Source organism: Schistocerca serialis, chromosome 4 (genome assembly GCF_023864345.2).
Source record: "Schistocerca serialis cubense isolate TAMUIC-IGC-003099 chromosome 4, iqSchSeri2.2, whole genome shotgun sequence".
NCBI classification, from domain to species: domain Eukaryota; kingdom Metazoa; phylum Arthropoda; class Insecta; order Orthoptera; family Acrididae; genus Schistocerca; species Schistocerca serialis.
Window position 1 is genome coordinate 227,192,062 of NC_064641.1, and position 14,539 is coordinate 227,206,600.

Genomic DNA, 14,539 nt, shown 5'->3' on the forward strand with positions numbered 1-14,539 from the left:
ACTCGAACCCGCCCCCTCCTGGACGCTGGGCCGCAACTTTCCGCTAGTGTTGCTTGCCGGATGGCAACACCCAACGCCGTCTCTAGTGCTGTTGCAGTGCTGCTGCGCCTCCCACAGCATACACCTCGCCCCAGACCCCGGTACACCAGGTGGGAAGCAAACATGGCCCATAGACTGGATTGGAATCGAGCCCATCCTGGACCCGCTGCAGACTGCTGTCATTGCCCTCTTTCAGGCAGACCGTGCACTCTCCAAGTTCCAGGCTGCCATTCCGTTACACCCCAGTGTAGTGTCCTCGGAGGCGGAATTTAGCCCGAACAAGTACATAGAAACAAAGTACAAGTTTATTCCGAATACTTATAACATTGCTGCCAGACTGGCCACTATAAGCATAGACAAGCACAGGACCGTCCTAATGTTCGACTGACCTGGCACACACTGTCAATCTAAAATTGCCCGTCTATTTATATTGGTTTCTTCCTCGCTTCTTACATAGTGTCAGAGAGAGACAGAAACTATGGCAGGGATAAATTTCTGCACATCAGCCATTTACAAATCGCCACTCCTGGCTCTGGCCTAGTGCCCCACCTCATACATTGCAATAACTTAAAACCGAGCGAGGTGGCGCAGTGGCTAGCACACTGGTCTCGCATTGAGGAGGACAGTGGTTCAATCCCGCATTTGGCCATCCTGATTTAGGTTTTCCGTGATTTCCCTATATCGCTCCAGGCAAATGCTGGGATGGTTCCTTTGAAAGGCCATGGCCGACTTCCTTCCCCATCCATCCCGAATTCGATGAGACCGATGACCACGCTGTCTGGTCTCCTCCCCCAAACAATCCAACCAACCAACCAATAAATTAAAGCAACACTGAAGTCTCCTGCCTCATTGTTGCTCCACTCAAAACAAATCATGCGTGCAAACCACTGTCGCAGCTCCGTGCCCATGAGTGCCATGTTTACCTTGCCTGGCCTGCTGGCTGTCGTCGTTACCACACTCTGCCAGTGGCCCCAGATTTCATCGCCCAACCACGCCTTCATTGAATTTTGACAAAATTTCCCTGTCCCTCGACTAGGACTGACACTAGCACAGCACTCGCCTGATGTAAGTCATTGTTCCATTACGCTGTGGTTCAAAATGGTTCAAATGGCTCTCAGCACTATGGGAGTTAACTTCTGAGGTCATCAGTCCCCTAGAACTTAGAACTACTTAAACCTAACTAACCTAAGGACATCACACACATCCATGCCCGAGGCAGGATTCGAACCAGCGACCATAGTGGTTGCGCGGTTCTAGACTGTAGCGCTTAGAACCGCTCGGCCACCCAGGCCGGCCATTAGGCTGTGTAATAAAGTTAAGTGCATATTAGCACAAATGTGAATACATGTTCTTTTATGTAGTGCAAGTATCCCTACATAAGTGGTCACCCTAAAACTACAGTGATGTGCCAGTGGACAAGTTTTCTTTACACGTATGAGTAGCAGATTATACAGTTGTTGTATTAATATCCTGAATACCACTTTCTATGAAACTAGGAATTTATTATGAACACAGTGCACAACACAAAATCACATGCCAAGTTACGGAGTAACAGCAAGGAAAAATTTCAATGATGGTGCAAGTTTGAAAAGTCAAAGTTTTTGGCTAGTTCAAAGATAGCACATTGCATCAACACCTCTTTCTTGTGGTCGATGACTGCCACAGAACACCTTCCCTCCCACCGCCCCCCCTCCCCCATCCTCCAGTCTGAAGCCTGGGGAGAGGTCGTGATGTAGGTTAGCATGGCACTCGGTCTGTGGTCATGTCTAAAGATGTCCCTTTGGGGAAATAGGATCCGTGGGTGTAGATTCTGTTAATGATGAAGTTGTATTGCCACGCCACAGGTGACCAAACCATGAAACCGGGATCAGTCCGGTGATGTGGGGCTGTGGTGGACCATGAGTGGCATGTGAATACAGAGATGGCCATCATCGTCATTTGAGGCGGTGATGGTTGTCTCCTCTGCATCTGCAGGGATTGCAGATGCATGGAGGAGTGTGACCTGGTCGATCGATCCATCAGTGTGCATGCAGGACTAACAGTGTGCCTTTGTGTAGCTGCAGACAGATCCCTGACAGGAAGGGGTGACATGTTGACAGGGAAGACGGCAAAGCAGGTGTTGTCAGATGGTGTCGGGTGGTCAGTGTGATTTTGTATTGTCATAAGCACTATTATAACTGGAAGGAGAGCTCTGCTTATTAGGAGCTCTGGGAGTGAGGGGTCGCATGGAAGCGGGATTGGTGGAAGAGTCGTCCTCCGAATTTACATCTTTGTCGAGCCGGCAAGCTCGTCTGATACTTGGGATGGATGCTGCTTTTCTTATACCATGGAGCAGAATGCGAAAGGGCTGCAGCGAGTGCCATAATACCTTATGTGGGAACAGGTAACGTGGGTGTAGTGCAAGTTGCACCTTGTCATCATGCAATATCACTCCGTGTGATGAACTGTTGGATACATTTTACTAACATTGGAAGTTCGGAGTGTGTCGGAAGGTTGGAGTTCTCAATGAATTGAGCTGGAAGGACGAGAGGTTCCCCATACAGTAAGTCAGGGGAGGCTTGTAAATCCTCTTTGCACACTGAATGAACGCCAAGCAGGAGTCAGGGGAGAACGTCTGATCAAGACATGTTGTGGTACATCAGCACGGCTTTTAAAGTGTGGTCCCAGCACTCATCCAACCCATTGCTCTACAGGTGGTAGGCTATTGTACGTAATTTGCTTGCAGTGCACAGGTCACACAGATTGGAGAAAACAGCAGCCCCCAATTGTCGTCCCTGATCTGTTGTGACCAAAGATGGGCAGCTGAACTGCATGATCCAGGAGGCTATCATGCGAAAGAGTTGGCTGTTACATCTATGATCAGAATGGCTTCGACCCACCGACTAACATGGTCGATGATAGGAGGTATCGAAAACCCTCTGAACGAGGGAGTGAGCCAATCTGGCCGAGGTGTACATGATAGAACCACCTTTAGCTATGTCAAACGACCCCAATGGTGGGTGTGCATGGTGGACAATCTTGGAACATTGGCAGGCTACATATGCACACATCCTGTTTTTGCAGTTTTCCCTAACCCCTGTCCATATGAAACACTCCGTTATTAGGATCATGGTGGCCCAAATACTAGGATGCATGCGGTCTTGGATAGCAGCAAATGTCTTACAACGCAAGACAGCTGAAACTAGGGGTGGATCACGCCTGTGTAAATGTTGCAGAGGACCGGTATGGAAGAACCCAGAATTCGGCGTGGCTCAACTGAAAATGAGGTAGACTCGCTGTGTAGTAACTGCTATGTCATCATCTGTTTGTTGCTGGGCTGTTAGTTTGTCGAAGTCCCAACAGAATGAAATCGTACAAACTCGTGATATGTAGTTGGCGATGACATTGTCTGCACCCTTAACGTAAAGGACATCAGTGAATTGACATGTCAGGTCCATGTGCTGTATCATTGGGGAGGGAAGTCAGCTGTGGGGTTACGCACTGCATCAGCCAGCGGCTTGTGGTCCATATATATAGTCAGTGACTTACCCTCGACGTCCTCATGGAAATGTCAAACTGCTTCTTAAATGGCAAAAAGTTCTTGGTCGGAAGTGGACCATTTGCATTGGGAGACGGACAACTTTCGCAATAAGAGACAAAGTGGTTGTGTGGGACTCTCAACCTGCTGCAGAAGTGTGGCACTGACGGCTGCATCACTTGTGTCTGCCCTGATCGATACTGGAACGTTGGAGACCGAGTGAGTAAGAGTGACAGTGTTTGCGAGTGGAGTTTTTAGTGAAATGAATGTGTGTCGCCTGTTGTCGCATCATGGAACCTTGAGAAGTCTGGAAGTGTTCTTTCCTGCAACTGCATCAGTCAACAATACTTGCAGGAACAAAGTGTGTGGGATGTGTCGTTGAAAAAAAATATTATGACAGGAAATGGCGTACATTGCTGTAAGTCTCAGGCAGAGGATGGCCATGGATAAATATAATTCATTCCGATGTGGGGCAGATCCCTTCAGTGGAGACAGCATAAACTAGCAATGTCACAATAGCAGCTCACAACTGTGATTTATCATCACTCGTCACGATCCAATTCTTGGCGAGTATATTAAGAACTCTTGATAGATGTTGTTCGTGTTCCTCAGAGGTAGTTCACGAAAAAAGAATATCATCCAGATATGCATCACAGTACAGGAGCGAGAATAGTATGGAATTGATGAAACGTTTCCAGGTCAGTGCAGCGTTTTCTAGGCCGTGCAGCATGTAGCAGTACTCATAGAATCCGAAAGAGGTGATATGTGTAGTCTTGGGAATGTCATCCCAATGCATTGGGATATGGTAGTACGCTTTCTGACAATCTATCACACCAAAAACCGCGCACTGTGGAGCTGTTAGGCGAAATCCTGTATGTGTGTTATGGGATAGTTATCTAAGAATGTCCAGGCGTTCAGTTGTCGGTAGTAGCCACATCAAATGAATGAACCGCTCTACCTTTGGAACTAAGTGGATCGGTGAGGACCAATTACTGTTGGAGGGTGGACAGTCTAGCAGTTCTTGTACTGCAGTTCTTGCATCCTGCAATTTAGTGGCGTTAAGGTGTCGAGCCTTGTGGCATACTGGGGGGGTGGGGGGGGGGTGCTTCCGTGGTGTTCAGTCTGTGACAAGTACCATTAGTAATCGCACCTACCACCAAAGGGATTCCCTGAGCAACAACAGTGGCAACAGACGTAGGAACTCTCGCAACACTAGAAGCTGGACTGTCACTGACCTGTGGGAATAGGCGTCGCTATGAGCATGTCTGCAGCACCTGCGCCACGGAGGTATTGGAATGGTCATGTCCACGTGGTGTGGTCGTGTCCTCTGCTGCCTTGAGTGCACGTGTCAGGTCAGCTGACATGGTGGCGATCAGCTGTTGTAGGCGCGTGTTCTCAGCATGAACGTTGGTGCTCTCGCTGCGCTGATTTGTTGATGGGCTAGGGAAGAGTGAGTTCTGCAGCGAGATGGGGACATTCAATTGTAGCAGCAGACTGGGCATCACAGTGTGTAGTAGGAGGCAGTGGGGTGGTAGCGAAGACCCCTACTATCCAACTGGTGGTAGCGTAGTGCAAGAGGGCTGCTGCTTCAAGGTCTAGTGAGAACCTGAAATTACATAACAAATCCATGCTGGTAATAGGGCAGTTGACATCCGTGATGCAAAATGTACAGGTGCAATGTAAGGCAGACGAAAGATGCAGTTGAAGTTTGGCCAACCTATGGATGCGAATTGCAGAAATGTTGGCTACCCGGAGTGGTATAGAAGACAGCAAGAGTGCAGATGGAGTGCTCAACCTGGGAATGATGCTAGCATCCCTGCCCGTGTCTATGAGGAAATAGAGCATGCTGATCCTGTCAGTTTATAGTCTGCCAGAGTGATGGGTGGCGGAAGTGGTCGACCTAGGATGTGAATGGCACATTGAAGTGTTGGTGTGAGCTGTGGCACCTATTCGGCCTCATGCTTCATGTTTGGGTAGTTGCAGGGCGCGCCACACGAACCAGTGGCTTCCCCAAATGTAATGTGGTACTAACATAGTGGGTATGCTGTGTGCGGCGCCTGGACTGGAGAGCTGGCAGCGTGGGTTGGGGCGTTCTGCTCTGGCATTGGGGTGGGCTGGGCATCCAGGCAAGGAGTGGCAGCAGGTACAGTGATCTAGGCACCAAGTGGCATTGTCGAATGTTGTTGTATGCTACACACCCGACCTCTATGGCCAGGCAATGAAATACAGGAGTTGGAAGGGTGCAGTGCTACCAGCTTCTGGCATACCAGAAGAACAAGAGGATGTGAGTTGGCGGTGTTTGATGATGCTGTATGCCTGTCTTCCAGGTGCAGCTTTTCTTCAAGGGTGGATTTTTTGCGTAGCTGAAGATCTGATGGCAATTTCATGAGCCACAACAACCAAAGTACGAAGTCGGGGTGTTTGTTCATGCCAAACTGACCTCATATGTGGCGCCAAAGCTGAGAAGGCATAAGGTCACCTAAAGACACTTTATGAATAACAGAGTGGATGGCTTTTGCAGGAGGACATGTTAAGTGCTTGATGATTTGTGCTCTTGCAGTTGGGTATTTGTGCTGGCTCAGTGGCATGAGCAATAGATCGCTGACCAGGTCTGGCTCATTGTGTAGATGGCTCATCAAACAGATGGAGCGTGTGTCATCTGCCAGCATGCCATGGATGTCGAGGACTGTCCTGCAGTTGTGGAAGCTTCAGAAACCGCCCAACAGGTGGCCACTGTAGCATCGATGGAACATGGTGGTGGGGGGTCATGGGTATCCAGGAACTGGTGTATGATCTGATGTCTGTAATGCAGCATAAGTAAGCATGACACACAAGGCGCAGGAAAAAATATGGTAGGTGTGCGCGCCATAGCAGCTGTGAACGCAGTTGCAAGTTGTTGATGCGGCAACATATTGACATGTGAGTTGGGTGGAAGTTTATGCTCTTGTGTTGGGCTGGGAGGAAATGTGTTCCTTCAAATGTTGTGGAGCACTGCGGCGAAGAAAGTTCTCGTTTCAGCTGTGGTACAAAGTCCGGGAACTGCCACATATGTGGACACAGTGTAGTCTGTGTGTGCCACAGCTCGTGGACAGTACTTGTTAGGTTATATTGTGCCAGCATGGAAACACATGGGTGTGCAAATGCACTCAGAACTGTCGATGTCCGTATCGCCAGCAGCTCGCCAATGAAATAGACTGTAGGCCACTTCCTGATCACACAGCACGTGGCGGTTCATTAATGCTTTAAGGCACACAAATAATGCAGAACAAGTGTAGCAAAAACAGGTGCGCGGTCATATTGAAGAAGTCTGAGGTACTGCTATGGGTAACAGGTCATACAGTCGTCATATTAATAACTTGAACATTACTTGATAAAGAAACTGGTATTAATTACGAACACAGTATACAATACAATATCACATGTCAAGTGTCGGGATGAGACTAAGGAACAAACCGCAATGGCGGCGAAAGTTTGAAAAGTCAAATATTTTGGTTGGTTCAAAGATAGCAAGTTGCATTGACACTTGATTCTGATGGTCGATGACCGCCACACATGTGTTCCACACCATCCCATACCGTCATGTCGTCCAAGCAAACCTTGCTCCACAACACTGACTGTGCCATCCATAATATCAAGAAGGAATTCTACATGAGACAACACATTCCTTAGTTCGCAGTGTTGTGGGATCCTATGTCTCAAACTGAATCCGTCCACGACGTTACATTTCCACCCACGCCGGTCATACGGTCATTTCCCGCGCCTCTGGCATAGGATATTGCCTCGCACAGCCAGCCTTCAAGACAGTGAAATCAAGCAAACTTTGAAGATGTTCGCTCTTCCGTTACTTACGCCGGTGCCGCTTCCACGAGCTACGAACTTTTAGCTCGCCAGTTTTCACGGCCCACCCACGCCACGACTGCAAATTCAGGCCCTGCCGTTAGTGCCTGAAAACCTGGAGATGTAGTTTACAGTTATGGAGAACATTTTCATGCAGGAACATATTGTAGAGGATTTCGAACAGTTCATCTTAGTGATCTGTAGCCTTGACCACCTCAGTGCAACGGAATGTCGTACCTAACGGCCTGGGTTCGATTCCCGGCTGGGTCGGATATTTTCTCCGCTAAGGTACTGAGAGTTGTGTTGCCCTTATCATCATCATTTCATCCCCATCGACACGAAAGTCGCCGAAGTGGCGTCAACTCGAAAGACTTGCACCAGGAGAACCGTCTACGCGACGGGAGGCCGTAGCCACATGTGTGTTGTTTTTTACCTCGACCACTATTCTTCATCTGTGACGTCGGACATCATTTTACATCCCCCTCCACAACAAGCTTACGTTATGATCAAGACAGCGCTAATCTCTTGCTGCACAAAACCTATAGCTCAGCGACTAACACAACTCCTGTACCACGAAAAGCGTGGAGACGGGCCGCTTTCAGACTTTTGGAGGCACTTACGTACTATGGTGGACCGTTGTGTGCTGTCAGAATGCTTACTTTCGCACATTTGGCAACAACAGTTACCTCTGCAGGTGCGCTTAACCTTGATAGTGCACAAGAGTTGGCCGTTAAGTGAAGTGCTGCAAGTGACTGATAAAGTGCACACCCTGCTCAACTCACAGACCATGTTGGCCGATGCTGCTACCATCACGGCTAACGAATCGCCTCAAGCTTGGTCAAATCTGGCCAACATGGCCCTGGCCTGCGCTGCCACGGCTGCCTAATGGCCGCCGGACATGAACAAAGATCTACGATCCCTCGTGCCACCATCGATCAACTGAAAGCCCAGCTGCAGCACTGACAGCAACATGATGTCACGACTGAGGATTCACACACATGATCTTGCCATACGATGCAAACCCCATGGTTCTTAAACAACCAAACTGGTTATAGCTGGTTCGTTTCGGCTCATTAGCTACCATGTGAATGATGCCATGATCACACCTAAGTGCCTCTCACAGTCTGCCGTAAGCTTAGCTGACTGTGACGACCACCACATGCGCTGAAACCCACAGCAGCGCAAGACACTCGCATTTCAGTGGGACCCTATATTATGCAGATCGATTTCAACAGCTGTCAGATATGCAGATTCACAAAGGCTGTTCATTCCTTATCCCTCTACAGGGCAGACGTTTTTGGTCGACACCAGATCAGATGTCAGCACCTTACCTTTTGTTCCCCCCCAGACAGACGCACAGAAGAGGTTTGATTGCAATCATCATCAACTCGGCCATTCAAAAAAGTATGGACGAAAAACATTGACGAATAATATTGGACATGCAGAGAAATGCAGCTGGACCTTTGTGATGGCCGATATGGACCAACATATACTGGGTGCCGATTTCCTGACGAACAAACACTGATTGTGGAATTGTACAATGCCTGCCATGTCCATTCCGCCAATGGCGGCATTATCAACAGAATACTGGGACAGCTAACATCTCACACCTGCCTGAGGGTAGACGTCTCAGTGCACCTACATTTCAGGATGACAGAAGTTGATGGGAGCATTATCACCACAATCTGCAAGAGCCCATCCATGTCTTGGATGAAGAGATGATGCAAACAGAGGCATGTCGAACAAGCTACACACAGAAAACGACAGACTGAAGAGTGCCATACTGAAGAGGGAGTCTGAACTGCAGAAGGCTCAAATGATATTAAAACGGCTGATGGTGCAGCAACAGCCACCCACCGCTTCCTCTGCAGTGCCAGCACCCAAGCCACAGCAACACGGAACAAGAATGGGCGTGGTTAGGCACAAGAACGTGCACCACATTTGGACAACACCAGGCCCACTGGTCTCCTCCCATGTTTGCAGATTCGCACCTGATACCTACACAAAACGAAGGCTGTTTTCGACAAAACGTTACAAGAAGGACCCACCCAATCATCCAACAGTCCATGGTCCTCCCTGCTACACCTAGTCCATAAGAAAAACGGTCCATGGTGTCTGCGTGGTGACTATTGGGCAATAAACGACCAAACAGTGCTGCACAGATACCCTGTGCTGCACATGCAATATTTTACTCATTCACTGGCCTGGGCGACCATATTCAGTGTGTTGAATTGCTGTAAGGCTTACAACCAAATTCCCATGGCCAAACCAGACATATATAAAATATGAGTGACAGTCTTATTCATGCTGCTTCAATTTTTGGTAATGCCATATTGGACTCAAAAACGCTACCCAAACTTGGCAGAGATTTTTGGATAGTGCACTAAGAAGGTTACCTTATTGTTTTGCATACCAGGACGATCTTTCGGTGTTATACGAAAATGCTCAGGAAACTGAGAAGTATGTCAAAGAGTTGCAAAACAGGCTTTGTGGTCATGGAATAACACTTAATGAGAACATGTACATGTTCGGAGAACCAGTGATAGCCTTCCTATGTTACAAAGTGTCAGATCACTTCCAGAGAGATTGAAGTTGTTGCATACTCTTGACCTCAAAATTATCAGGAACTCAGATGATTCCAAGGGATGATAAACTTTACCGACGCCACCTCCCAAGAATGGCCACCATTCAGACACCACTAGATAACGCATTGGCTAGACGTTACAAAAGTAGCAAACACCTGCTCGTATGGATGCTTGAGATGGAGTCGGGGCACGAAGCTGAAAGAGCCTGCGTGATGCAGTAGCTCACACCTTGCACCAGGAGCTCACATAGCCCTAGTAGTCGATGCAATCCAGTTCGCAATGGCTGCAGCACTCTGTCAGAAGGTGAATGGACATTGGCAACAACTAAGTTTTTTCTCTCAAAAATTACATGTTGGCCGAACTCTCTGGAATGCATATGACAGGGAACTCCTTGTCCGCCCCCGGTAGCTGAGTGGTCAGCGCGACGGATTATCAATCCTAAGGGCCCGGGTTCGATTTCCGGCTGGGTCGGAGATTTTCTCCGCTCAGGGACTGGGTGTTGTGTTGTCCTAATCATCATCATTTCATCCCCAAGTCGCTGAAGTGGCGCAAAATCGAAAGACTTGCACCAGGCGAACGGTCTACCCGACGGGAGGCACTAGTCACACTACATTATTAGGGAACTCCTTGTGATGTACAAGGGTGTCATGCATTTCTGCCGCTTCATTGAAGGAAGACCTGTCACAATATTCACTGGCCACAAACCCATCTTGACAGGTTTCTGCGAAATCAGATTCATGTTTTCCTTGGCAGGCTCGCCAAATCGAATACACATGCCAGTTTTCTATAGAGCTGCGCCATATCCAAGGAGCTGACAATATTTCCACAGACTACTTTTTATACTTCAATGGGATAACTCCAGTATCGGACTATTCTGAACTTGCAAGTGCTCAAATTTCGGATGCACAGCTACAGTCTTTGCTGGCAGACTTTCCCACTGGCCTGAATTTCCAACTTATGGACGCACCCTGCAGCTCATCTAAGGTATAATGCAACGTATTTATTGCTAGACCACACCACATGTTACCACTCAACTGTGACAAAAAGTATTCGACAACATCTACAACCTGGTGCACTTAGGAACTAATGCCTCAGTGAGGTCGGTGACAGACCTTCCTGTGCGGCTGTCAATCGTGAACGTACATGGGAGTGGATTTGCAACTGCTTTCAGTGCCAACACAGAAAAGTGGGATGAGATGTGCAATCTCCAGTACGGTAATTCCCGACTTCTACTGTGTGTTTTGGGCATGTCCACGTTGATTTGATCGGATTCCTCCTCCCATCTGAAGGTTATAGGTATCTGCTTACAGCAGGGTTCGCCGGCCGAAGTGGCCATGCGGTTAAAGGCGCTGCAGTCTGGAACGGCGAGACCGCTACGGTCGCAGGTTCGAATCCTGCCTCGGGCATGGATGTTTGTGATGTCCTTAGGTTAGTTAGGTTTAACTAGTTCTAAGTTCTAGGGGACTAATGACCTCAGCAGTTGAGTCCCATAGTGCTCAGAGCCATTTGAACAGCAGGGTTCATTGCATAAGATGTGTAGAGGCCATTTCACTCAGGGATAGTTTCATGGAGACTATCGCATGAGTTTTCATGGAAACTTTGATGGCTCATAGTTGGTGTCCATTTTTCGTTACCACAGACTAGTGACGCCAGCTTGAGTCTACACTGTTCCAGAAATTGTAAATCTTTGAGGCTTCCAGCATAACCAGAGAATCAGCTACCACCTAGCCAGCAACGGCTTGGTGGAAAAGTGGCAGCACACCTTAAAGGCCACCCTGACGTGCCACAGAGACTCTTGGACTCAAGTGTTGCCACGGGTTTTGTTGGGTTTGCAGACTGCCTTAAAAACTAGCATGGGCTGTTCATCAGCAGAGTTAGTGCACAGGGAACCATGATGTGTTCCAGAAGAATTTCTCTTGCCTGTGCCACCCATACGAGGTGCAGCTACCCCATCTCTTGCAACAAGTCAGAAAGCATGTGGAGGCACTTTATGCAACTCCGACGTCACAGCACAACACAACCTAGTTTCCGTACACCAGGCTCTCAATAGAAGTTCAAACGTCATGATTTGCACTGATCTGCTACGCCATCCTCTGTAACCACTGTGCACTGGCCTGTACCAAGTACTACGACATGACAAACACACTGTGGACATCCTCCTCCAGGGACAGTCTCCTTAGAGTGCGTAAAACCGGCTTGCTTGGACGCTGCCAGCGCTACCCCCCACCTCACTGTGAACTTCAAACACACTTCACACTGAGCCAACGACCCTGCTCAAGCCAGACAGCCGTGGCACTCAAGACTTTCATATCAGAGGACTGAATGCATCAGTGGAGCCATTCAACAGCACCCAATTCCCTACTGTCTGCACTTGAATGGGCCGGGAGGTGAAGTTTAAGTTCCCAGACGTAATTGGCACTCTGCATTTTAGGGGGGAGGGGGCTATGTGTGAGTGGCTGTCGACAGTTGAAAGGTCACTCTTTGGAACGAGTTCCTTTGGACTAATGCTTTGAAGTGTGTTTTGTTTCACACTTAATGTAAGTTGTTCTTCTACTCTATGTAATACTGCTAAGTGGATATACCACAAATATGCGAACATGTTCTTTTATGTAGTGTGACGACCCCTACAGGTTAAATGATTACATATATGTTTTCGTTTCATATGAAACAGAAGCCAGTTTTGTTGAATGGTATTATGTTGGACTGTTTGTTACTGCTTATGAATCCGTGTATAATCGCTCAATTTCAATGCATTATAAATATATTGCTCGTATTCTACATTATTTTTGTTCCTATCCAGTTTTCGTACTTTTGCATTTAATCAAGGCCACCGAAATTTTCCATGACTTCTAATAAAATGTACTGTTTGATGGGCCTGTCGCTAATGTGTGAAAAAAATTGTGTAACTACTGTTGCTTTTTTAGTATATGCAAGGAAGAATGCTCTAGTCACCATGACTACGAAGCATATTCATCTACACCTACATCCATAATCTGGAAGTCACAGTGAAATGTATGGCAGTCAGTGGCAACTCCATTCAAAGCAGAGTTACTTATTCATTCCGTGAATAGATATAATAAGGCTGGAGACCTGAGAAACCTTCATCAATAGTTTATGCCTGGAAAGCCTACAGTCACAGATATAATAAGGTTGTATACCAATACTGTCGGAACCTGGTAACACAGTGTTCTCCATTAAATGCGAGAAAATATAGAAAATGGTTGAAAAGAAGAATAAAGTAGAATAAAAGCAATATAACTACAATGCATTTAAATCAATTAGTTCACTCACAGATTCATAAGCAATAACAAATACACGTAACACCATAGAACACCATGCAATGAAGCAGCTTCTGTTTTATATGAAACAAAAACAAATATTGAATCCTCACTCAGTACCCAAGTAGAACACACTCAGAATATTAGTAGCAGTTCAAAGAGTGCAATAGGCACAAGAAGTCGTAATCAGAAAAACACTGTTATGAAAGCGACATCTGCTAGCCATGAAACTAAAACAAAATGGAAGACCAAAATCAGCCACTAAGAGAGTGAGATAATGGACTGTCAAACTTTCAGCACTCCAAGTGGCCTGGCAGTGAATCAAGTTCAAATTACTGGCCTTTGCCTTTCGCGGGCAATGCGCGAAAGGCAAAGGTCCCGAGTTCGAGTCTCGGTCGGGCACACAGTTTTAATCTGCCAGGAAGTTTCATATCAGCGCACACTCCGCTGCAGAGTGAAAATCTCATTCTGGAAACATCCCCCAGGCCTTGGCTAAGCCATGTCTCCGCAATATCCTTTCTTTCAGGAGTGCTAGTTCTGCAAGGTTCGCAGGAGAGCTTCTGTAAAGTTTGGAAGGTAGGAGGCGAGATACTGGCAGAAGTAAAGCTGTGAGGACGGGGCGTGAGCCGTGCTTGGGTAGCTCAGATGGTAGAGCACTTGCCCGTGAAAGGCAAAGGTCCCGAGTTCGAGTCTCGTTCGGGCACACAGTTTTAATCTGCCAGGAAGTTTCATATCAGTGCACACTCTGCTGTAGAGTGAAAATCTCATTCTGGAAACATTAAATATGTATCTAATTTATTTGGAGAGTAATAATTATAGCTGTTACAATTTGTATGTTTTTAGGATGGTTAGTGCCTCCAAGAAAGTGTGGCAAAAGCAAGCCATTAATGCTAATTTTCCCCAGGCTGCAGGTCAGGTATTGAAGTGTGGATGTGTAGGTCCACAAAGGGTTAGTTTTTACTGACAATGTAGACCATCTAGTGCTGCAGCTACGGCCATGCAGAAAACATCAGGTCATAAAGTTTGTGTCGTGTTTTTGGGAAGACTTCGATTCAGAGGAAAAACAACAAAGAGACTGATGTATGTACATATTAAGGTGCCACACATAAAAATATCTGTTACACCATGTGTGTGTGTGTGTGTGTGTGTGTGTGTGTGTGTGTGTGTGTGTGTGTTTATGTGCATGTGTGTGTATCCAGACATGTTCCAAAGAACAGATAACTTGTTGGATCTAGCGAGCATACAACTAATCATTCAAATTTTTTCATGACGTTTGGGCACTT